Here is a 25,513-nt window from a genome sequence, read left to right on the forward strand (position 1 = left end):
CCCAGTCTGAGGTCCTGAGCACTCTGGAGAAGGTTTTTGTCCAGGATATCCCTGTACTTGGCCGCATTCATCTTTCCCTCGATTGCAACCAGTCGTCCTGTCCCTGCAGCTGAAAAACACCCCCACAGCATGATGCTGCCACCACCATGCTTCACTGTTGGGACTATATTGGACAGGTGATGAGCAGTGTCTGGTTTTCTCCACACATACCACTTAGAATTAAGGCCAAAAAGTCTCATCAGACCAGAGAATATTATTTCTCTATATTTAAGCAAACTCCATGCGGGCTTTCATATGTCTTGCACTGAGGAGAGGCTTCCGTCGGGCCACTCTGCCATAAAGCCCCGACTGGTGGAGGGCTGAAGTGATGGTTGACTTTCTGCAACTTTCTCCCATCTCCCGACTGCATCTCTGGAGCTCAACCACAGTGATCTTTGGGTTCTTCTTTACCTCTCTCACCAAGGCTCTTCTGCCCCGATAGCTCAGTTTGGCCGGATGGCCAGCTCTAGGAAGGGTTCTGGTCGTCCAAAACGTCTTCCATTTAAGGATTATGGAGGCCACTGTGCTCTTAGGAACCTTAAGTGTAGCAGAAATTTTTTTGTAACCTTGACCAGATCTGTGCCTTGCCACAATTCTGTCTCTGAGCTCTTCAGGCAGTTCCTTTGACCTCGTGATTCTCATTTGCTCTGACATGCACTGTGAGCTGTAAGGTCTTATATAGACAGGTGTGTGGCTTTCTTAATCAAGTCCAATCAGTATAATCAAACACAGCTAGACTCAATTGAAGGTGTAGAACCATCTCAAGGATGATCAGAAGAAATGGACAGCACCTGAGTTAAATATATGAGTGTCAAAGCAGAGGGTCTGAATACTTAGGACCATGTGATATTTCAGTTTTTCTTTTTTAATAAATGTGCAAAAATGTCAACAATTCTGTGTTTTTCTGTCAGTATGGGGTGTTGTGTGTACATTAATAAGGAAAAAAAATGAACTTAAATGATTTTAGCAAATGGCTGCAATATAACAAAGAGTGAAAAATTTAAGGGGGTCTGAATACTTTCCGTACCCATTGTGTGTGTATATATATATATATATATATATATATATATATATATATATATATATATATATATATATATATATATATATATATATATATATATATATATATGCAATGGCACTTAAAGTTTTGAAATAAAAAATTATTTCAACCATATAGCCTGTGAATGAATAAAAATGCATACTTTACAATGAAAGAACACTTACAGAGTGTAGGTTGCTTCTGGTGTTTGGATTGATACTTCAGTATAATGAGGTCCAAGTTTAAGAATAGCCTACACTAGGTTTTTTTGTTTGTTTGTTTTAATGTATTTTTTTTCTCTCTCTATTTAACAGCATTAACTTACAATTAAATACGTCTTCCTTCAGGTAGACTGAATGTTTTCCTGCCTTGCAAAATGTTGGGCTCATGATCAATAAGTTGCATTAGCCAAAACTGATTTTGTAAAATCAAAACTTGTGACGGTGAACCTGGGTGCAGTTAACGCTGGTCTCATGATCTGTGAGTTGGGTGAAGCTTGGAGGGGACTTTGGTTTGTTTTAAAGCCTTCCTCAAATGCCTACGTTCACAAATAACAATGATTTTCGTAAAAAAAAAAAAAAAAAGATTAATTATCAGTTGAGAATTTGTTATTATTATGAGCAGGTGAAAATAATAATATGGGCTGCGAGAAAATAATACATAAAAAGAGTAGGGCTGCTGTGAGTGCAGCATATTTCAACCAAGTAGCATGACAACACCGGCCCTCAGCCAAGAAACAGACCGAAGCCTCCCGGTGCTCCCGATTAGCCAATCCAGCCCGACATATATATACACAAGATCAGCATTTAAACACTATAATAAGCACACAAGAATTATCTGCCTGATTACACGGTTATTTTTATTATTGCGAAGTGAGATGAATGAAGAGCATGTCTGGAAAAGGGAAGTTTCGTTTATCAAGTTAGTCAGTGATTTTAGCAGCACAGGTTCAAATCCTGGGTTGTGGTGTTAATTTTACACTAAGCAACCAGTAGCTACTAAATTCAGTCCAGCTGGAGGGGGTTGGGGTTTGGGGTAGTTCTGTATAGCTTGTGGGGGTTGAAAAATAAAGGTGTGAATCTCTTGCTCTTTCATATGGACAGTGTCTTATGAGTGTTTCATATTGCAGAGCAGGTTTAGGCAAAGGGTTTTCATGCCTCGTTGGGTTTGGCCTTTGCAATTTTTACAACTGTATAGGCCTAAAGAGTATTACATACAATATTATATGTTTTTGTTTTATCTCAGGAATTAATTTGAAAGACAAATTATTAATTGGATGAAGTACTGGATGAAGTACTGCTTGAAAAACTTTTTTCAGTGTACTGACATTCATGGTCAAAACCTGAAATATAAATTCTCACAGAATGTATTCATTACCAATATATTAAACCATCACTTTATGTTTTTCTAAATCCCAAACAGAGTCCAGACATCAGAAAAGTATCCATCTATGAACGTGTTTTATAGGCTATTTTAGATTTGGGAAATACACGTGCATTACGAACATGACAAAAAGACCCAAGGTTTTGGGAGACAACATATTTTGTAGACTTTCAATGCACAAACCAGAAGCAACAATATCTGCAGAATGGAGAAGGGCTGACCATTCTCAAAACATAAAATATCAATTTTATTTCAATTTTAGTTTTTGTGTTTCAGAGGAAAAATCAATGTTAAGGCATCTCTCCATTACGGACCGTTCTGAAAGCAGAATTTATACAAATGCTTATAAGATGCTTTAACAAAATAAATAATTTATGTATAGTTTGTATTTGATGTATATGGGGTATTTAGTAGGATTTTTCTAGTTATGTTCTAGTAGTCGTTCATTTAAGTCATTATTCAATTAATCGCACGTTTATATTAAATTAATATCTATAATCCATAATGAGCCTTAATATATTCCGCACTCAAGCACATGAATTAAGTTTGCCACAAAGCACAGGCAGAAGTAGCCTAATAATTGTGAAAAATGAGACTTTTAATTATTTATTAATAAACTAATGTTTTCTTGTCGGCTGCAAGATGAAATTCACAGTGTTGACCTTCATCTCCACAGTATACTCTACGCGCCTTTAAAGAGAAATGCAACCTTAGATTACATAATGCTTTCGTTTTGAATTGGTTCATTTAAAATCAGACATTTCAAGCTTTCTGTATATATATTTCTCATGTACAGTATGTGAGACACCCTAATATTAAGTTATTTTATTATCAGGAGAAAAATCAAGTGATTGAGAGGGCACCTCCCTGTCATGCATGCTCATTAATTATTTTCGCACAAACACTTGAATATGAATAATAATAGAGCACATTTCTTTTAGGTTACAGTATGGGATCCGCATAAATCTTCACAAGTCTACAACCAAGACAGATGCAGTTATAACCTGTAAATTGAAGGCTATTCTAGGTTTTAAAAATGACCTAACACCCGATGTCACTCCAAATCATTGATCATTCATTGTTCTTGATAAAGATTAAACGGATGCATGACTCTTATAAACTTGTTTTAATAAATCTCTTTTGCATTAAATAATAAAGATTCAAAGCAGGTTAAGTTAAATATTATTGTACAGATAATTATTAAATGCTATAGACTGGGAATAAGATTGCAGTTTCACATTTTGCATATGCATTACAAAGTAAATCATTTTTTACATGAAATTATCCAAAAAAAAAAACTAAACGAGTTTGTGATGAAGATAAAATATGTAGACAAATAAGAATAAATGCTGCACGTCGCACTCAGCATCATACGCGCACGCAGATCTTGCACTCTAAAATTTTAAGGAATATGATTTTCCCTGACAGCAGCAGTCAAATGTAGCACATCAGCTAGTCAAAGCTGACGGCTATTTGCGGAAATGTGCTTTGATGTGCTTGTTTGATAATTTGTGGTTAAAGCGCCACTCAGCGGTCAAAAGCTTAAAAATCTTGATAACATTATAAGTGGACCTCATAGAACAGTAAAAAATAATAATAATGATAATAATAAAAATGCAGTTCATGACCACTTTAACTTCTTCACCAATTGACAGGTTCACATTAACTTGTTCACTGGTTGTCCATCCTTGCACTACTTTTGGTAGGCACTTCTGCATATCAGGACACCCCACAAGACTTGTTGTTTTGGAGATGCTTTGACCGATCTACAGTAGCTAGCCATATAGCCATCACTATTTGGTCCTTGGATCTTTTTCCTGGCCCATTTTGCCTGCTTCCAACACGTAAATTTAGAGAATTGACTGCTCACTTGCTGCCCACACCTCGACAGGTGCCATTGACATTGATAAAATTAATGTTATTCACTTCACCTGTCAGTGGTTTTAATCTTGTGGCTAATTAGTGTATTGTGAAAATGATATTACTGTTTGGTACATTGCAAATGTTATATAAAGTTATAGGACAAACAAATAAACAAATACAGGCCTGAAAAGATTTACAAAGGTTGAATGGAGTCTGTATGCTAAAAATGTGAAAAGTTGGGGAATTTCAATAGTGTTGACTTCAAGGCACTGTACTAAATAAATGAGATGAATAAATAAGCTGCAGTTTTTCCTGTCCAGTAAGATTTTTTTTTTTACATGCAAATATTATGAGAAATAGAAACATTTAATACAGACATGTTGAAACACATTGGTGGATAAATGATTGAATATCGATATTCAAAGCCTCCATTTTTCATTTGTAATGAGAATAAATTGCAATGTGCTAGCAATATTTATGTGTTGAAACAGGGTAGTGTAGATATGATTGAATTTAGTTTAGACTACGCCACCCTGGGAATTTCACCCAGGGAATAATATACCCGCACACAGGTTCCCCACTAAAGACAGAACAACATGGAGACACAGGTATTTATACAAAATTACCAAAAGTTTATTATAATTTATAATAAAAACCATGCACAGACAAATGACAAACCACAAACGCAATGTTCACAAAAAGGAAGCTGCGGCCTCACGAGAGATGTGTACGTTCCCCTCACACAGCACACTCACTCTCACAGCACAAAGAGCCCCAGTGAAATAATCGGTCACAGCACACGTTGTAGACACCACCACCAAAGATAGGAGGGAAACGATCAATTTCCTAAGCCAAAAAGGCCGCAGCTCCTAAAAAAAAACAAACACACACTCCACACCACACACACACACAGAAAAGAAAGAGATTAATACAAAAAGAAAAAGGTTATACAAGCTAACAGGTGGATGACAAATACCCATCCACCTAAAGGTCTTGACGTTCAACCTTAATGGGCCCAATCCAATCCAAAAAAGCCATTTAGAACATATTGAGTAATATAGTTGGAAATCAACAGTTATTACGTTGTATACATAAATCAACACTTCAAATGAATAAACAATATATGAAATAAATAAATTCACAGATATTATACCAAAAGTGACAATTTAGACATGAAAAATTACACAAAATAAAAAAAAAACCCAAAGAAAGAAAACCACAAGTTGCTTGAGGTTTCAATAAAGAAATATAATTCGAGATCTTATTATATGGGCAAAGTGTGTGTTTGGAAAGTTTTTGTGGGGTATGTTTTAAAGCATTGTGTATCAACACATTGTATTACAGCAGTATCAGATTGTCTATAAACAAAACAGCGGTGACACTGCACCGAACTGTAGTTCTCCGTAGCTGCGAGGCCAGGCACCCAAAAGGATATTCCCTCAATAGTTTGATACAGTCGTCATTCTCCCACCAAATCACGAACTAATCAAAACAAATGCAGGAAAGTTGCCACCTAACCAGTCGCTACACTTTAATAAGACAACAATAAATTAAAACCAGTCATACCCGTACCTGAAGTCCACAGATGCCCGCACAACAGTCATCCGAATGAAGCCAATTGTAATGAAACGCAAATGGGAAATTGTCGTCCGTCCGAAATGGTCAGAGCAGCGCGCAGCAAACAGGTGAGGTTTCACAGAGGACACGCTGAGAATGGTCACAGCAGCGTGCAGCATAAAGCAAACAGGCGAGCGTTCACAAAAGACGCGCAAGGAGCCTATATGCCAGCGCAAATTAATGACGTCACGTAAACTGCGTGTGGGCTTTCAGCTCATTATGCCACACTAGCCATAAGGGAAACACAAGTGACACAGTTAGAAAAACTGTAAACAATAAAATCACCAGGAAAAAAAGTATCAGGTCACTGATAAATATGGTCACAAGAATAGATTAACAGAGGAAATTAGTCATTGAGTTGTAGATTCAGGCATAAAAGATTATCCAAATTATGTATAGTACATCTCAAAGAGCAAACTAAACATTAGACACGATAATAACATTTTGCAAATAAAAATCCATTGTGTTGTGTGTAATAATGCTATTATATTTTGGAATGAACTGTATTCTTCGGATGGTAATGTAATACATTTCATGCGTAAGAGACAGCAGTCTTCAACAGTCATTTTGACAAACAGATTAAGTCCATCATTATCTAAGAATAATATACATTACTGTTCTGTAGCTAATGAGGAAAGTACAAAACTAATTGCACGATATGTTCAACTGCAGCGTAGAGGTAGTATTGAGTTTCTGATGTAAGATTTTCACCTTTTGGTTTGACTTGCTTTTGTTTTTTTGCCACGAACATGGTGCACTATAAGATCGATCACTGAGACTTTTCCCAGTTTGTTTGTAGAAATACTTATGGCACCAAAGTCCATTGCAAGTCCATATTAGATTCTATAGGACTGTGAAACCACAATTCTTGAAGTACTGATATGGTTGATATGGATATGCTAGAAAATGTGTGAATCCTGAAGTATTTTCTGTATTTCTGCATTCAATTTAACTTATTCTGTCATAAGGCCTCCTCGATTCACTGTGCGGTATGTACGTAGCTTGCAGATGTGTGCAGCAAAGCCTTTTTTTTGTGATCACCTTTTTAATAGCAAAGCCATTTCTGTGTCTAAGTCTGTATCTGTTGCAATGGCAAAATTATTTGTATTGTTGCCTCATCTTCACTTAAAGAATTTACAGTCATTCACTTTCTTTATTTTTATTTAAATTGTTCCACAAAAACGAGGCCACAGTCACATACTGAACATGCTTTTTAGTGTCACTTACTGGACATGTCCCCCCATGGACTGTCACCTTGTCGAGGTGGGGGGTTTGAGTGTTTCAGTGACCTGGAGAGCTGTGCTGGCTGGAGCCTTATGCTCCTGGTAGGTTCTCCCATGCCAGACAAGTTGAAGGGCAGAAACCAGACAAAATACAGTCCCTGCGCCTCCAGGCTGTATGTTTGGCACAGGGCCACACTGTCCTAAAAAATATTACTTGGTTACGGAAACACTGACAAATCAATATCCACATCCACAAGCAGGTGTGATGGGCCTCTACAGTCACCCCAAGGGACCTGTATGAATGACAGTGGTGAAAACCAACCTGTGGATGATAGAGGTATTAAGCTCTAAAACCAATATAAGAAAAGGTTTTTGGAATGTCCATTTAATGTATCAAACAGGCAAACTGGCCCAAATAACAACAGAGATGCGTCGATACAGCCTTCACATTTTCGGCATCAGTGAAAGCAGATGGACTGGATCAGGTAAAATTATAACACCAAACGGAGAGTCAGTCTTATATTCAGGAAGAGAGGACAACCAACATAAAGAAGCAGTTGCCATCATCTTAAGAATAGGTGCAGAAAAAAGCCTGATTGAATGGAAACCTGTCAACAGCAGATTGATGAAAATCAGAATGAATGGAAAATGGGTAAACATGGCTATCATACAGCGCTACAGTGCAACCAACAACAGCAATGATGAGGCAAAAGACCTTTTTTATGAACAGTTAGACGCAGAAGTCAAGACAACTCCAAGGCACGACCTAATGATCATCATAGGTGATTTAAATGCAAAAGTTGGAGATGATAACACCAATAATGAGTGTACAATGGGAATACATTGATGTGGATCAATGAATGAAAATAGAGAAAGATTAATGAATTTTTGCAACAACAATCTTGTTGTGGGAGGCACCTTGTTCACACACAGTTATATTCACAAATCGTCATGGTATTCACCCAATGACAAAGACAAAAACCAGAGAGACCACTTCAATATTGGATGTGAGAGTGTAGCAAGGTGCTGACGTTGGAAGTAACCACCAGCTGGTCACAGCGATAGTGAGACTGAAACTCAGGAAAGCGCTGAATAAGATCCACATGCAATGAAGATTCAATATTCAGAAAACATGAAGACTGCATACCAAGTGTGCAGAAGAATGTTTGGGATACAGGGAAAAGAAGAAATCAAAGGAATGGATCACATAAAACACCTGGACAAGCCATAGAAGAGAGACGCAAGATAAAAAAAAAACTTGATTATAAAGGCTGCAAGAAAGATACAAGCAACAGTACAGCGAAGCCAATAAAACAGTGAAAAGGATGGTGCGTGCTGACCACTGTGCTTTCACTGAGGAGCTCGCATAGGAAGCGGAAAATGCTGCAGCCCAAGGTGAACAAGGTCAGTTATACAGAATTACTAAACAGGTCTGTGGAAAATTCTTTTCCACAGTTAGCCCACAAATTAAAGAAAAGAAAGGCAATTAATTGAAAATTAATTATAAGAACCATCAAATCACTGAAAAATAACATAGCTCCAGGACATGACAATTTACATGCAGACTTATTCAAGACATGCTTAGGGTAAGGAATCCTGGAATCACTTTTTAGAGCAGTTTGGACTAAAACCTGTGTACCAGATGGGTTGCCGTGGTTTTGCCAAGTAAGACATGTTCCTGGATCAACATCTTTTGATGATCCTGGATCAACATTGATGTCCAAAAATATGAAACTGACCTAATTCCTACCCCTAAACCTAACCCTAGCAATAATTTATTCCTAAAATCAGTGTGGAATGAAAGCTGATTAACAAGAGTGTAGAAGCACCTAACCCTGATTGTAAGCCTAAAACAGATATTTCCTGAAAAGGTATATCTCAATTCTGATTGGTTGATTGGAATGTTGTTCCAGGATCAACAAGGATGTTGATCCAGGAACATGTTGTACTCGGTGAAATCAACTTCGCCAGTCGGAGATCACTAAAAATAACATTAAAGAGGTGTGTGAACTTGCACGCATGATGTCAGACACTGTAATATGCTCTGGTCCCCTCCCTGCTTACCGTGGTGATGAGATACATAGCAGATTGCCATCACTCAATGGCTGGATGTCTAAGTGGTGCCCGCAGAATAAAATAGGTTTCATAGGTTTTTTAGGACAATTGGACGAGCTTTTGGGGCAGACCTGACCTGTTGAAAAGAGATGGTCTTCATTCCTCCTGGGGTGGTGCCGCTCTTCTCACTAGAAATATGGCACATAGTCTAAGAGTTTGTACTTGACTAACTGGGGCCCAGGTCAGGAAGCAGACAGACTGGCTAAACCGATCATCTGCTAGCCGCCTCATGTCACAGAAGTCTGTTAATTGTCAGCACATAGAGACTCTTTCACCTAGATATCACACTATAGAGACTGTGTCTGTTCCCCGAACTAGAAAATACAAAAAACGTCTCAGATTACGAATGTAACCATGGTTCCCTGAGTAGGGAACGAGACACTGCGTCCTCTAGGGGTCTCTATGGGGAAAACCTCGTTGTGACCCGTGTCTGAAGCATACATTGAAAAAACACAAACGAGTTGGCCGTCGACAGCCTCTGACGTCACTACCAGCGTGACTATAAACAGGCACCGGGATAACGCGTCATTCACTTCTTCGTCTGAAGCTTGCGTCCGAAGCATGGCAGGGAGCTAGAGGACGCAGTGTCTCGTTTCTTAGTTTGGGAATGTTGGTTACATTCGTAACCTGAGACGTCCCCTTTCAAGGGAATGTCGAACTGTGTCCTCTAGGGGTCGCTATGGGGAACAGTATACCCACGCCGCCATGCTGAGGGGAGTTCAGGCCAGAATCATGGCGAACACTAAGTACCAACTCTACCATTTCCATGGGAGTTGCCCCTGGGACGTTTAGAAGGCTGTCCGTGACAGTACCACTTACGGCCAAAGGCCAAAGCTACATACCCAACTTAATTGTTAGGGCCTCGGCCCGGGGTAGAGCTGAAGGCTTGGAATCAGGAAAGATTCCCTTAAAGGTATACGGCTAGGAACCTAGCATTTTATACCAAGTCTTGCCTGTCACACAGGGGCTACCGCTTGCTTCCGCAAAAGCTTGCTGAAGGAGCTGTCTCAACAGATAGCAACACCCTGTTTAGATAGGTATCCGAGGATACATAGGTGGAGTGGCGCCCAAGATGAACGGGGCTTTAACCAACTCAAGAAAGGGCACGAAGCAACCACGCAAAGCCCTCACCATATAGGATTTTAGAAAGAACGCAGAATACTAGCGTGCGAACTTACCATGGTGGGGATTTCAGAAAGTGTGCAAAGACTTCACATGCACACTTACCATAGCATGGATTTTCAAATACTGTTCTAAGGAAGGGCTCTCGTGGCACTCTGATAGAGCAGCTCATAGATGGAATGGTGCATCTCAAAACAGTATGTTTGAGAGTCATCAACTCGATCTGGGGAAATAATGCTGGAGTGCTCTGGGGAAAAACAGTGAACTCAGTCTCATATGAGAGGAGAACTCCTGAATCCAGAGTAGCGCGCTCATAGGCGATCCTTCTTGGAAAAGGGGAGCGCTGCTAAACTACCATGAGAATCGCCCAAATAGCCCCTCATGTTGAGGGAAGCGATGCTTGAAGTGTATAAACGAATACACACTGGCTGAATGGAGCCCAAGGAGCCAAGGTCTAATCATCTCAAGAAAGGGAACGAGGTGGAGTGTGTAACCCTTACCATACAGGATTCCAGAAAGTGCGCAGAGTCTTGCGTGCACACTTACCAATACGTGGATTTTTAGAAAGTGCGCAAAGTGTTCACGTGCACACTGACCACCATGTGGTTTTTCAGAAAGGACACAGAGCTTAGCGTGTGTACCTAAAGGTTCCTAAGCATCGCAGAGGTGCTGAACCGCACGGGAGAGGCAAGCTCAAATATTACAAACCTCTAGTGAGGGGAGCGCGACACTAGCCTTCTGTGCCCGTCTTTGATCCTCAGATCGAGACAGGCCAAAACCCCTATGTTGTTCGGGCACAGACCTGGACCTTCGTGGAACGAAGGATCTGAAAGCAGCGGAGTGCACCTTCGTCTCCCCGAACTTCTCGATGGCAGAGGCGGCCTGCTTGGTAGCCTGGAGAGAGGCCTGTGGTGTGGCGCAGCTCGGCTACCTGATCAGGAAAAAGGCCTTCGCCTCTATCCAGGTCTCTTTGCAGATCAGTCTGATATGCTTGAAGCACCACCATCGTGTGTAATAAAGCCACAGCCTGACCTGCTGTTGCGTATGCCCTGCCATTTAAGCGAGATGTATTTCTTGAAGGGGCTTAGATGGCAAGGAACGAGATTAAGAGAGGATGTCTCCCCGCAGAATGAAAGCTCTTTCTACAGGGGGCATCCTCTCATAGCCGTTTTCGCGCATCGCCTCGATGTCGGCAAAACTCTTATGCCAAAACTGATGGATGCGAGAAGAAAACGGCCACTTTCATTTCCTTTCGATCTCTGTATGGAGATCAGGCAGAAATGGAAGGCTCACCTGAGCTGGAGGGCTATGGTCGGAAAGATAACGCTCATCGAGGCGTGATCCATAAACTCCAACAACTCTACATACGCAGGGCAGGAGAATTGAGAAGGCTCAGCCTCAGCTTCTTCACCATCCTCAAATATCTACTGCTTTTCCTGGGTAAAAAAACCCAGCAGAGCACTAACCTCAGTATCAGAAAGTGTTAAAGATATAACATCATCTTCCCGAGGCTCTCTCTCGTCCGCCGCCATTATGAGCGCGAAAGGGAAAGTCCCTCTCTAAATCATTCAGACAGATCCACCTGAAATTTTCACATGCTCATTCTCCTCCGTGGCTCAGCAGCGGCGGGTCCTGAACCGCGGGAAGCAGATGGCTGCCTTTTTTTTTTCCTGGGAAAGAAAGACGAACAAGAGTGGAGCTTTTTCCTTGAAAAAACGCTCGCAATGCACACAGATTGCCTCCTCAAAGACATCAGGTGCGTGGTCTTTACCCAGACAAATGACGCAAAGATCGTGTGTGTCATCGGGTGTCAAATAACGCCGACACGGATGCACACATTGTCTAAACGCTCGCTAGTAGTCGCCATGATAGTCAGAGAAAGAGCGCTCTTACCGGTTCTTTCAGATGCACGCTTCAAACAAAACGGTCAGTTTTGAAGACGAAGAAGAGAATGACGTGTTATCCCAGTGCCTGTTTATAGTCACGCCGGTAGTGACGTCAGAGGCTGTCGCCGGCCAACCCGTTGGTGTTTTTTCAATGTATGCTTCAGACACGGGTCACGACGAAGTGTTCCCCATAGCGACCCCTAGAGGACGCAGTTGAAAGGGAACTACACTCACCCTTGTTCAAAGTACATAAAACACAAAAGTAACTAAATTAACACAAGTTAACTGTTATTTCTACAAAAAATTTATTACTGTAGACTTTACTTAATAAGGGTTTGATTGGCCAACTTAACATTTTTGAATAAAACGTAAAACCCCATGAAATTAGATCTTTGCGGATACTGTAGCTGCTCACTTGGAGGCAGAGCAACAGAACAGAACGGAAGACAGACGAAAGCGCGAAGCACGAACTACATTGAGGAGGAGAAGATGGCGACTTTGTCAGGTATGAATATTTCATAATTCTTTACCATCCTGTTGAATATCACCAGGAAAAAATGATGTGGGTGTTAACAGAGTTATGTTAATTTATGTTATCGGTGTATTTCGGAGTCTTTTGAGTTTTTCTTTTGTTTTGTTTTTTTAGCAGTTATGCTAACACGTGTTTCTCAAGGAAAGCATGTGGCAGTGCAAGGACTGCAAAATAACAGTTTTGATTAGATTTTATTTTTATGTGTGTTTATCAATGAAGGTATTTTGAATTGAAACCGCATCCGAGCATGTTTAATTTATAGAGCTGGGTTGATTTGGCATTATCCTTTCTGTGATTTATAAAGTTTGTGTTATCCATATATGTGCTGCGTAACCAGTTTTTCCCCCCTATCTTTCAGAGTGATGGTTCAGACAAAGAAAATGACTGAGTTTGATGGGCCAACTTAACATTGTTGAGTAAAACGCAAAACCCCAATAAATTTGATCTTTGAGGATACCGTAGCTGCTCACTGGGAGAGCTGAGCAACGGAACAGAAGACAGATGAAAGCGCGAAGCACGAACCACATTGAGGAGAAGGTTGCGACTTTGTCAGGTATGAATATTTCATAAATCTTTCATCCAGTTAAATACCGCCAGGAAAAAGTGATGTAGCTGTTCACAGAGTTATGTTAATTTATCAGTCTTTTGAGTTTTAGCGTTTTTTAGGCAGTTATACTAAGTCGTGTTTCTCAAGGCAAGCATGTGGCAGTGCAAGGACTGCAAAATAAAAGTCTCGACTAGATCACAGTTGTTGAAACACTATAGATTAGTGCATGGACATTATGGTCACGGTAATCATTTTCCGTGCACTTATTCCAAGTGTCCCTGTAGATTTAAAACCTTGAATGCGCTACACAGCCATCTCAATTGTAACCATGCAAAGGAGAACACTGGGTTACCTGCAAGTGTAGCCACGTTCAATTGCCATGTGTGTTCTTGCTGCGATATAGCGTCAGAACGAGAGTATTTTAGTCACATCCATAACCACCTAAAAAACGTGCATTGTATGTTTGAGCACTGTTCTTTTCAGACAAATGTGTATGGCACATTTAAGTCCCATAAGAATAGGAAGCACAATCCTTATTCTCTTCAGAACTTAAAAACAGGGGTTGTTTTTTTTTGGTTGGAATTCAGTGAAGATCCATAGCAAGCTGAAGAGGAGAATTTAGATGTTTCAGGTAGTGTGGAAATGGTCACAGAAGGACAAGATTTGTCCAAGATCAAAGAGCTAAAATTTGCATCCATTTTGCTAAAACTTAAAAATTATTTTCATGTTCCTAGTAATGCTATTGATGAACTTATCACAGATTTGCAGTACTTGATCAGTTCTGCATCAGGATCCGTATCAACGCAAGTTATTCTTGATAACTTTCAGAAACATGATCTTCATTTAGATCAGCTGGTCATAAAAGAGCTTATCAGTTCTTTGTCATCATCCAATCCTCTGTTGAAAGCTACTTCAAAAGATGGTCCTTTAGCCACTGCTTTCAGGCGCATGAAATATTACAGGGAACATTTTGAAATAATTGAACCTGTTGAAATGATTCTTCAGTCTGAAAAAAAAAGATCTTTCCAATACATACCCATCCTAAAATCATTACAACAGCTGCTTAATCAGAAAGACATACTTGATAAAGTTGTTGGTGCTCATACAGGGCAGCAAATCATAAATGATGGGTCTTACAGATCTTTCAAAGATGGTCAGCACTTTAAAGATAATACGTTTCTCTCAGGGACTGAGCTCAGACTCTCCTTGTGTCTGTACATAGATGACTTTGAGCTGTATAATCCATTTGGAAATTCACGCAAAAAGCATAAGATCTGTGCAGTTTATTGGATCTTAGGGAACTTACCTACAGGCTGTAGTTTATTGTTGTCCTCAATTCATCTCGCTCTGTTATGTAAAAGTGATGATGTGAAGGCCTATGGCTATAGAAAGATTTTTGAGCCTCTTGTGAACAATCTCATCACTTTAGAGCAACAGGGTGTGTTTGTCAGTCACTTGAAAACATTTATCAGAGGCACAGTGCAGTATGTGGTTGTAGACAGTCTTGGTGCACATGCATTAGCAGGTTTTGTTGAGAATTTTTCAGGGGAATATTTTTGGAGGTTTTGCACTGCTACATGCACAGATATTCAGTCAAAGGTGGTCAGAGATGGTGCTTTTCCTCTCAGATCTAAAGAGCAGCATGATGTAGCAGATGCATGTAAGAAAGGAGAAGCATGTTGTGGTGTAAAAAATGCTTGTCCTTTATCTGAGAACCTCTCATACTTTAAAGTTACTGCAGGTTTTCCACCAGATGTGGCCCATGATCTCCTAGAAGGTATATTGCCTGTTGAGTTGGCTGGATGCTTTGAAATATTTACAAAGAAGAAATATTTCACCTTTGATCAACTTAATAAGCTGATTCAGGAATTCCCATTCAAGTGGGGAGATAAAACCAATCGCCCTCATGTGCTTCCACTCAACTGTTGGGGGAAATGCACATGAGAATTGGTGTTTGCTGCGGTTAATACCATTAATTGTTGGAAAACTTATACCTCAGGATGAACCTGCTTGGGAACTCATTCTTCTCATGAAAGACATTGTTGAACTTGTTGTGTGTCCTGTGCATACACGGAGTCTGTTGCATACTTGGAGAGCAAAATATCTGAACACCGCAATATGTTCCAAGTACTTTTTCCAGAAAGAAAGCTTTTGCCAAAACATCACTTTCTGGAACATTATCCAGTGATGATCCATCTCTTTGGTCCACCTGTTTCATTTTGAACAATGAGATTCAAAGCCAAGCACAGTTTTTTTAAACAAGTAGCTAGGCACACTGTTTCAAAAATATCACCAAGACTTTGACCAGGAAACATTAGCTCATGGTTGGTCAATTTATGCAGATTTTGCAGAAATTGTGCAGATTTGTGTTTTGAAAGATGGAATTGCTTTTATAGCAAGAAAGTTAGGTTCCTGGTACAATGAACACTATCGATCCTTTGAATTGGAACCACATCCAAGGGATGTTTCGTTAATAGAGCTGGGTGAATTGGCAGACCGTTATCCTCTCTGTGATTATAAAGTTGGTGCTATCCGTATGGTTACCTTGAAAAGGTACATACACGCTGCTTGACCAGTTTTCTTTTTTCACTTTCAGAGTGATTGATCAAACAGAAAATGACTGATCCAGCAAAATTCTAAATTGTTCTAGGAGATAGTAATTCATTGAAATTAACGCTGCCCTCTGGAATACCCAAATCTACTGAAGAGTTTAAATCTGAGATTAGGAAACAATGTTGTACAGGAGATTTCAGGCTGCAGTATCTTGATGCTACCTCAACTGTGGATCTCCAGGACAAAGGAACAGTCAAAGTGGTAGCACAAAGTGCATATGATGTCTGTTCTCTATCTTCTGCGGACACTGATATACGCTCATCAACTTCATCTCCGTCACCATCTTGCCTGTCAGTTTCTCCAACAACGTCTGATGTTGCTTCTGCCTCAACTTCTGAGCTGTCTTCATCCACAAAGCTGAGGAGTGAAACCTGGCCAACTAACTTTCTGATCCCTAAGTTTCCCTATGAGGTAGAGCTGGAACTGAAAGCCCACGAAGAGTTCGTGAATGATGGTACTTCACTTAACATAGACTCAAAGCCTAAACTAAATCTGTAATCCTTGGCTGCAGAAGTAGTGAAGTACAAAGTGTACCCTAGGATTGAAGAATATGAAGAGGTTGGGAAAGCGCTGATCACAAAGCATCCATGCCTACAGGAAAAGGGATCAGTTGGTGGGTTCTATGGCTGGAACAGTCTACAGTGGAAGATGGCGAATTATCGGCGTACACTACAAGCAGCTGGCTGTTCTGAAGTAAAGATAAATTCTTTAAAACACAAACCCGGTGAAAATATAAGTCCAAACCAAGTCAAAAAGCCGAAGGAGGCTTAAGTCAATTTCTACCCTGATTATCCAGCTGGAGAGAACAAATAAAGCCTAGAGGAAGAGCGACTGTCATTGCTGTCTGAGGTCCAGAAAAGGGACAACCATCAAATTATTAAACACAAAATGGAAAAAACTTTTGTCTACAGAAGACATGAAGTGATTGAAGAGATGCCCTTCATTGTTGACTTCAAAAGCAGATGGCCACCTCTGTTTTGTGAACATGAGGTAAATATGATGGTATAACTATTTATTTCTTTAATACAGTAGTTTTAAGTGGTGAAACAAATGGTAATTAATTTCCCTTATGTCAAATTTGTATTTTAGTTATTCATGTCCATGCAGAGTTAGCCTAAATGCTTTTGTGTTCAGATGTCAATGAATGACCCTAAATATATTTTTAAACATGAAAGCTATCCTTACTGTAATCTTACGTGTCTTAAATCTGCAGATTGCTGCTGAGTTCCCTTGCATCACTACTGTCCCACTAATTCAAACATTTATGTCAAAACTGGATGGTTACACAAGCAAGCTGGCCAGCATCTACCGGAGAAAAGGAGGAATTGCAGGACGTAAAATTTGGAAACTGATGGCTACCATCGACAAGGTTAGTTATCTGTATTTATGATGCTTGTAAATAATGTCCACTTTCAGAGAGCTTGCATTCTCAGAGCACTTTCTGTGTATCTTAATGAAGACTATGAAAACCTCATGAAGGAGTATGCAGTAAGTGTTCTCAGGCAGTCTTTTGTGAATATTTAGAGTACCCCCCCCCCATCACTAGACAATACAATACAGGGGTCATATATTGGCAAAATCCACATAATATAGTCAAGAAATCTAAATACACAAAATATATTTAACTTGGGGTTGTCAAAAGTACCGACTTCGGTACCAGTCAGTACTGAAATTAAAAAATTGTGATACCAGCATTTCATGTGAGAATTTAGCGCTGTTGAGCAGATTCTCATTGGCCATAGTGTTTACATGCTTGACAGATAACTGTGATTGGCTTCAATGATCTTTGCTTCAAACTCTTCACCGAGTGCTTACACAGATTATGCTCACACATGGTAGCGTTTGAAAGCCGTGTCTCAGCAGATATATTAAAGAACCACTGACTGATCCGCTGATAGATGCGGCTTTTAAACTCTCTGTTGTGTTAATCTGTGTGAGCGCTTGGTGAAGAGCACCACAGTCATATCTGTTTAGCAAATGAACACTATGGCCAATAAGCGGTAGTGATTTTCTTGCGAAAAATGCTGGTTTCATCACATTTTTAAATTTCAGTACCGAAGCCTGTACTTTTGACAACCCTAACAAACACAGTAGAGTAATCTTGTAAGTCACTGCAAGTCAGTGATGTGAAACATTAAGGAATGGACAGTTGATACAGAATTCTCTGATTATTTGCTTTTTCTAGATGTATTACTAAGTGATGTTAAATTTACAACCTGCATTTTTGATGCAATTAAAGTGACAAAGTGTTACTGTTTTTGTGTTTTGTAGGACACAGACATTGAGAATTCTGAGAGAGACATGGCCAATACTGTAACTGGAATTTACATCATCAGACCTGAAGATGCAGAAACCTGTGACCCACCATCGGATGTTGGACTGATTGTTGAGGGAGTGAAAGTTCTTCAGAATCTTGGCGATGTCACCAAGGCTTATGCTCTTCTTTTGGGAGTCATATACAGCTTGAATCTCAGTTATCCTTCAGACCTGAAGACAACTTTGGAGTTTTTCCAGAAAGTGTTGCTGGGACTTGATGCACAGAAACTGTCACACAAAATACAGGTTCTCAAGAACAAACTTGTTGGTTGAATCTGTACATCTTGATTTTTCCGGAATGATGCTTGTTTTTTTTTTGTTTTTTTTGTGAAGAGCTGTGACTTACATTTTTTCTGGTTTTAAAATTAGGGGGCCAGTTTTAATGTTATGTTTGTTGATTGCACCAAAATTTGAAATGGAGTTCTGCAGCTTTTTGAGGCATGCTGCCTTACTTGAACAGACTGTTTATTGTTTGTAAGAACTGTAAAGTTGTAAGAACTGAAGTTAAAATTGTTTGTGGTTGTTTACAAAAATTAGAGGCCATTTTGGATCTTTTCTTTACCAATGCCTCAAACAATTAGAAAAATCAAAAATTGAGCGCTGTAGCATTTCCTTTTATTTTTCGAAGTTACATTTTTATTACAATATTTGAAGGCAGTTGCACATAGTAAAAGAATAACATTTTTGTCAATAGTAAACATTCTTACAGTTTTTTTTTATTATTATTTTGTTTCTTTTGTCTTTTTGAAACAAACTCCGTTATTTAAGCTGTTTGCGGTTGTTTACAAAAATAGAGGCCGATTATAATGTTTTCTTTAACAATGCCTCAAACGATTTTACAAATTTAGCACTGTGGCATTTTGTGACATGCTGTCTTGAACAAACTTTCCTTTTATTTTTCAAAGTTACATTTTTATTACAATATTTCAAGGAAGTTGCACATTGTAATAATGTTAACTATTGACAAAAATGTTGTTCTTTTACTGTGTTTTTGGCTGTTTGTGGTTGTTTACAAAAATAGAGGCCAGTTTTAAAATGTTCTTTACCAATGGCTTAAATGATTTGAAATATCAAAAATTGAGCACTGTAGCATTTTGTGATAGGCTGCCTGTCTTGAAGAAAAACTTTACTTATTTTTCTAAGTTAAATTTTATTACAGTATTTAAAGGCAGTTGCACATTGTAAGAATGTTTACTACTGACAAAGGTTTTTTTTTTTTTTAAACTGTTATTTAAGCTGTTTGTGGTTGTTTACAAAAATAGAGGCCAGTTTTAATGTTACTTTTACTGTTGATTCTAAAGATCTGAAATATCAGAAATGGAGTTTAGCAGTATTTTAGGGCATGCTGCTTAATTTCAACAGACATTCCATTTATGTAAAATTTTTATGAGCAAGATTATTTCAAATTTTTGAAGCCAGATGCACTTTAAAAGACCTTGTGAAGAACGTTTACGGTTAAATTATTGATCTTGTAGTGTATTTGTTTCAAAGGACCTGTGAAATTGAAGTTGTTTTACAGTTTTTAGCAGTTGTATATAGCAAAACTTAACAAAGAAAATAAATTATGTTTCTAAAAATATGCTTGATTATTTGTTTTACACTTGTAGAGCAAATACTTAAAGTGAATAAAATCAATAAAAAATGTGCTCACCTTACATAATGAAAGTTCATAATTGTAACATAACATTACTAGGTAAAATATACATATAAATAAAATTCAGTAGTGACACATCTGAATGGGTTGTATGTACTAAAAAATGTATTGTCAGCTTTACCAGAATTTATTTTCTTCATTCAACTATATTGTTACTTGTAGAAACTACTCAACACACTTACGTGGAACCACTTGACACTCTTTTTTATGTAAGTCCAACAAATATTTTTTTTTTTTTTGAGTGTATTTCTCAGAGGGCGGGCTTCAAGTATAACTCGTTTGAAGTAATGGTGCTTCATATAACATTATCCAGAGAAACAAGTGTTATGATAAATCCCCTGTGATGTTTGTACTGGCTACTGTATACAGGCCAACAGTGCACCATACAGACTTTATTAAAGAGTTTGTTGATTTTATATCCGAGTTAGTGCTGGCTGCAGATAAAGTTTTATTTGTTGGTGATTTTAATATCCATGTTGATAATGAAAAAGATGCATTGGGATCAGCATTTATAGACATTCTGAACTATATTTGGGGTTAGACAACACATCTCAGGACCTACTCATTGTCAAAATCATACTCTAGATTTAATACTGTCGCATGGAATTGATGTTGATGGTGTTGAAATTATGCAGCCAAGCGATATCTCAGATCATTATTTAGTTTTGTGCAAACTTCATATAGCTAAAACTGTAAATTCTACTTCTTGTTACAAGTATGGTAGAACCATCACTTCTACCACAAAAGATTGCTTTGTAAGTAATCTTCCTGATGTATCACAATTCCTTAGCATATCCAAAACCTTCAAAACTTCAAAACTTGATGATCTAACATAAACTATGGACTCTCTCTTTTCTAGCATTTTAAATACAGTTGCTCATTTTCGTGTAAGGAAGATTAAGGAAAACAGTCTGACACTGTGGTATAAAGAGCACACTTGCACCCTAAAGAGAGCAGCCCGGAAAATGGAGCACAGCTGGAGGAAAACAAAACTAGAGGTTTTTCGTATTGCTTGGCGTAAAAGTAACCTATCCTACAGAAAAGCATTAAAAACTGCTAGATCTGATTACTTTTCTTCTCTTTTAGAAGAAAACAAACATAACCCCAGGTATTTATTCAATACAGTGGCTAAATTAGTGAAAAATAAAGCATCAACAAGTGTTGACATTTCCCAAAAGCACAGCAGTAATGACTTTATGAACTACTTTACTTATAAGATCGATACTATTAGAGATAAAATTGTATCCATGCAGCCATCAGCTACAGTATCACATCAGACACTATCAGTGTACTATAGATCCCCTGAGGAACAGTTCCACTCATTCTCTACTATAGGAGAGGAAGAATTGTATAAACTTGTTAAATCATCTAAACCAACAACATGTATGTTAGACCCTATTCCATCTAAGCTCCTAAAAGAGGTGCTTCCAGAAGTCATAGATCCTCTTCTGACTACTATTAATTCCTCATTGTCATTAGGATATGTCCCCAAAACCTTCAAACTGGCTGTTATTAAGCCTCTCATCAAAAAAACACAACTTGACCCCAAAGATCTAGTTAATTACAGACCGATCTCGAATCTCCCTTTTCTGTCCAAGATACTAGAAAAGGTAGTATCCTCACAATTATATTCCTTCTTCGAAAAAAATGGTATCTGTGAGGATTTCCAGTCAGGATTTAGACCGTATCATAGTACTGTGTTACATATTTATGTATTTGTGATTCGTTTGTTTTAAGTTTTGATCTGTTTGTCCTTTTAATCCCTATTGTACGAGCTGTGTTGTCTATGTCCTCTCGTGTGTTATGGCTGCGGTCGTAACATAATTGGGGGCTCGTCCTAAATTAAGTTTTTTTTGTTTGTTTTTTTTGTGTGTGGAGGAAAATTTGTGACGTATCTTGCCCGTCCTGGAAAGTGTTTGGTGTAACTGCGGTGGTCCCATGTGAGTATTTGCCCTTTATTTTTGTAGTCGTCGGGTAGGTTGGACCTGCCACTTTGTTATTTTGTCTTTTTTATTTTTGGTGGTTATTCGGAGTGGGGGTACGTTTCAGTTCACGTGTGACTGATCTTGTTAATGGGATCAGGGCACAGGTGGGCATGAGTTTAGCGTTTAAAGTCGCCCCAAGCCCCTAACACCACTGAAGACTAGATAAAATTGTTATAGGGTAAATGCATTATTTATTTATTTTGGCGGGATCGCTGGTAGTTACAACTAGTTTGTTAGCCGCACGTGTTTAGTTGCGTAAGTGATCATTAATTAGTGAGAGCTAGTTATTTGTATACGTGCATGTATGGTTTACATTCGTTTGTTATTCGAGTGCGGATAAAAGTTAGTTGAAATGGCTTCGGTGGTGGATGTTTTTCAGGAATCTCCTTCTGAGGAACTGCTTTCATTGTATACAAAGGAGCAGTTGTTGCAGATAGCAGAGTTTTATAAAATAGAAATAACCTCTAAGGATAGGAATTTAAAGGAAACTTTGCGGAGCAGACTGAAAAGTAATCTTGTTAAGTTGGGTGTTTCAGAAAGACCCTTAGTAGAGGAAATGGTTGGTCCTTCTGTGGGAGATCATGCTTTTCGTTTGAGAGAATTAGCTTTGAGAAAAAAAGAGATGGAGTTCGAAAAAGCAAAATTAGAGTTACGAAATCGTGAATTGGATCATGAGTTTGCATTAAAACGAATGGAATTAGAAATGGCCAATAAGAAGGGTGCTGCTGTCTCTGAATTTGATGTGGGACAAAATCGGAGGATGGTTCCTCCTTTTTGCAAAAGGGATGTTGAGAAATACTTTAGTCATTTTGAGAGAGTTGCTACTACTTTAAAGTGGCCTGCAGATTTTTGGTGTTTATTACTGCAATGTGTGATCACTGGTAAGGCGCAAGAAGCTTATTCTGCCTTGACTATAGACGAAGCAGCAGATTATGAAACCGTGAAATCCGCAATTTTAAAAGCCTATGAATTAGTTCCGGAGGCGTATAGACAGCGTTTCAGACATTATGTAAAACTTTCTGGTCAGACTTATGTGGAGTTTGCACATGAGAAAGAGATCTTGTTTGATCGATGGTGCGCGTCTAAAAAAGTTGAAAGCAGAGAACAGTTGCGACAACTAATGTTGGTGGAAGATTTTAAAAATGGCTTGCCTGCTGTTCTGTCTACGTATTTAAATGAACAGAAAGCTGAGATGCTTCACAACGCTTCTATGTTAGCTGATGACTTTGTGTTGACGCATAAGGTAGCATTTAAGGAGAAGTCATGGGACTGATATCCTGTTTCTTCATCAGTCTTAAGTTCGAAATGGGAGTTCTAGAAGTTTCATTACACAGTGTTCACTTGAACTCTGAATTGGTGTCTGGGAACGTGATAGTAGGTGTTCGTTCGTCTTTGCCAATTCCTGACGTAACTTTCATCCTGGGAAACGATTTAGCTGGAGGCAGTGTGTGGGGTTGTTTAAATGTGCCCCCTGAAGTTGTAACGTCACCTCTCGTTGCTACTACTGATGAGTGTGCTGTAAAGCACCCTGATGGGTTTTCAGCATGTGCGGTTACATACTCTATGGTTAAACCTGACATTCACATCTCAGACGAGGTTGAGTTAAGTGGTACGTGGTTTGAAAATCCTGATTTAACCAAGTTGTCTTCTGTTGCTCCACAGGGGGAATTAAATCTGCATCCTCTGAGTGCTGAAAAGGTTTTTGAACATCTTGGTGATTCGTCTCTGTCTTATGATAAACTAATTGCCACTCAAAGGTCAGATCCTACGCTTGCGTCATTATTTGAAGTGGTTCATACAGAGCAGATGTTTGGGAATGCACCCCAGGGTTACTTTCTCAGAGATGGGATATTGATGAGAAAGTGGGTGCCTTCTTACTCGTCTGATATCTGGAATGTGGTTGATCAAATTGTGATTCCAGTTGGTTATCGAGACATGATCTTAAGTGTGGCTCATGATGGTACGGCTGGTCATTTGGGTGTAAGGAAAACATACCATCGAATTTTGCGTAACTTTTACTGGCCCGGTTTGAAGAAAGATGTGTCCCGCTATTGTCAAACTTGCCATACTTGTCAAATGGTTGGGAAGCCTAATCAAACTATTCCTCCTGCTCCGTTGTTTCCAGTTCCTGTGGTGGCTGAACCTTTTGAACACATAATCATTGATTGTGTTTGGCCTCTTCCTCGTTCAAAGTCTGGTTGTAAATACTTGCTGACCATAATGTGCGTGACTACACGTTTTCCTGAGGTGGTATCTTTACGTACTATAACGGCGAGAACGATATCTAAAGCACTCGTTAAGTTCTTTACAATGTTCGGTTTACCGAAAGTAGTTCAGAGCAATCAAGGTACTAATTTTACATCTCGTATGTTTTAGCAAGTACTCAAACGTCTGTTATAGAGCACGATATAGATGTGGGATTTAACACTCGACCCATAAAGCAACATCCATATCGTGTTAATCCAAATAAAAGATCTCTTTTGAATAAAGAAGTTCAGTATATGCTAGAGAATCAAATTGCAGAGCCTAGTATTAGTCCCTGGAGTTCACCGTGTTTGCTGGTGGGGAAGTCTGACGGTAGTTATCGATTCTGCACTGACTACCGGCGAGTAAATGCTGTAACCAAGGCTGATTGTTATCCATTGCCGAGAGTAGATGACTGTGTAGATCGTGTAGGTTCCGCTACGTACGTTTCAAAACTTGATTTGTTAAAGGGATACTGGCAGGTACCTTTAACGGATCGTGCTAAGGAGATTTCAGCGTTCGTAACTCCTGATGCATTCCTTAATTACAGGGTAATGGCTTTCGGAAGGCGAAATGCTCCTAGCACATTCCAGAGACTCGTGAATACTGTTCTAGCCGGCGTATCTGGTTGTGAAGCCTATTTGGACGATCTAGTATTATACAGTTCTTCCTGGGATCAGCATTTGAACTTGCTTAGGGAGGTCTTTTTTTCGTTTGGCAGATGCAAAGCTGACTGTAAATTTAAGTAAATGTGAATTCGGTAAAGCTAACCTAATTTATTTAGGTAAAGTGAGTGGAGGGGGACAGGTTCGTCCAGTTGCGGCAAAGGTTACCGCAATTTGTGAATTTCCACCACCTGTTGATCGAAAACAACTGCGCCGTTTTCTAGGGATGGTCGGTTATTATCGAGCGTTCTGTAAAAATTTTGCAACTGTGGTTTCTCCCCTTACCGATTTGCTAAGTCCTAAGCCGTTGTTTCACTGGTCAGATTCGTGTCAGAGTGCTTTTGAGAATGTTAAGTGCAGGAGCGGTTCTTCAGCAGAGGCGTTCTGATGAAGTAGAACACCCTGTCTGTTACTTTTCAAAAAAGTTTGTTGCTGCCCAAAGGAATTATTCTACTATTAAGAAGGAGGCTTTGGCTTTATTCTTCGCCATCTGTCATTTCGAGGTCTATTTGACTTGCTCTCATCCTATTGTTGTTTATTGTGATCACAATCCGCTTCTTTTTTTCAATTCAATGCGCAACACTAATCAGCGTCTTATGCATTGGAGTTTGATGTTACAACCATATGACCTCGATATCAAACACGTTCGAGGTAAGGATAATGTGGT

Source organism: Cyprinus carpio, unplaced genomic scaffold (assembly GCF_018340385.1).
Source record: "Cyprinus carpio isolate SPL01 unplaced genomic scaffold, ASM1834038v1 S000006746, whole genome shotgun sequence".
Taxonomy (NCBI): Eukaryota; Metazoa; Chordata; class Actinopteri; order Cypriniformes; family Cyprinidae; genus Cyprinus; species Cyprinus carpio.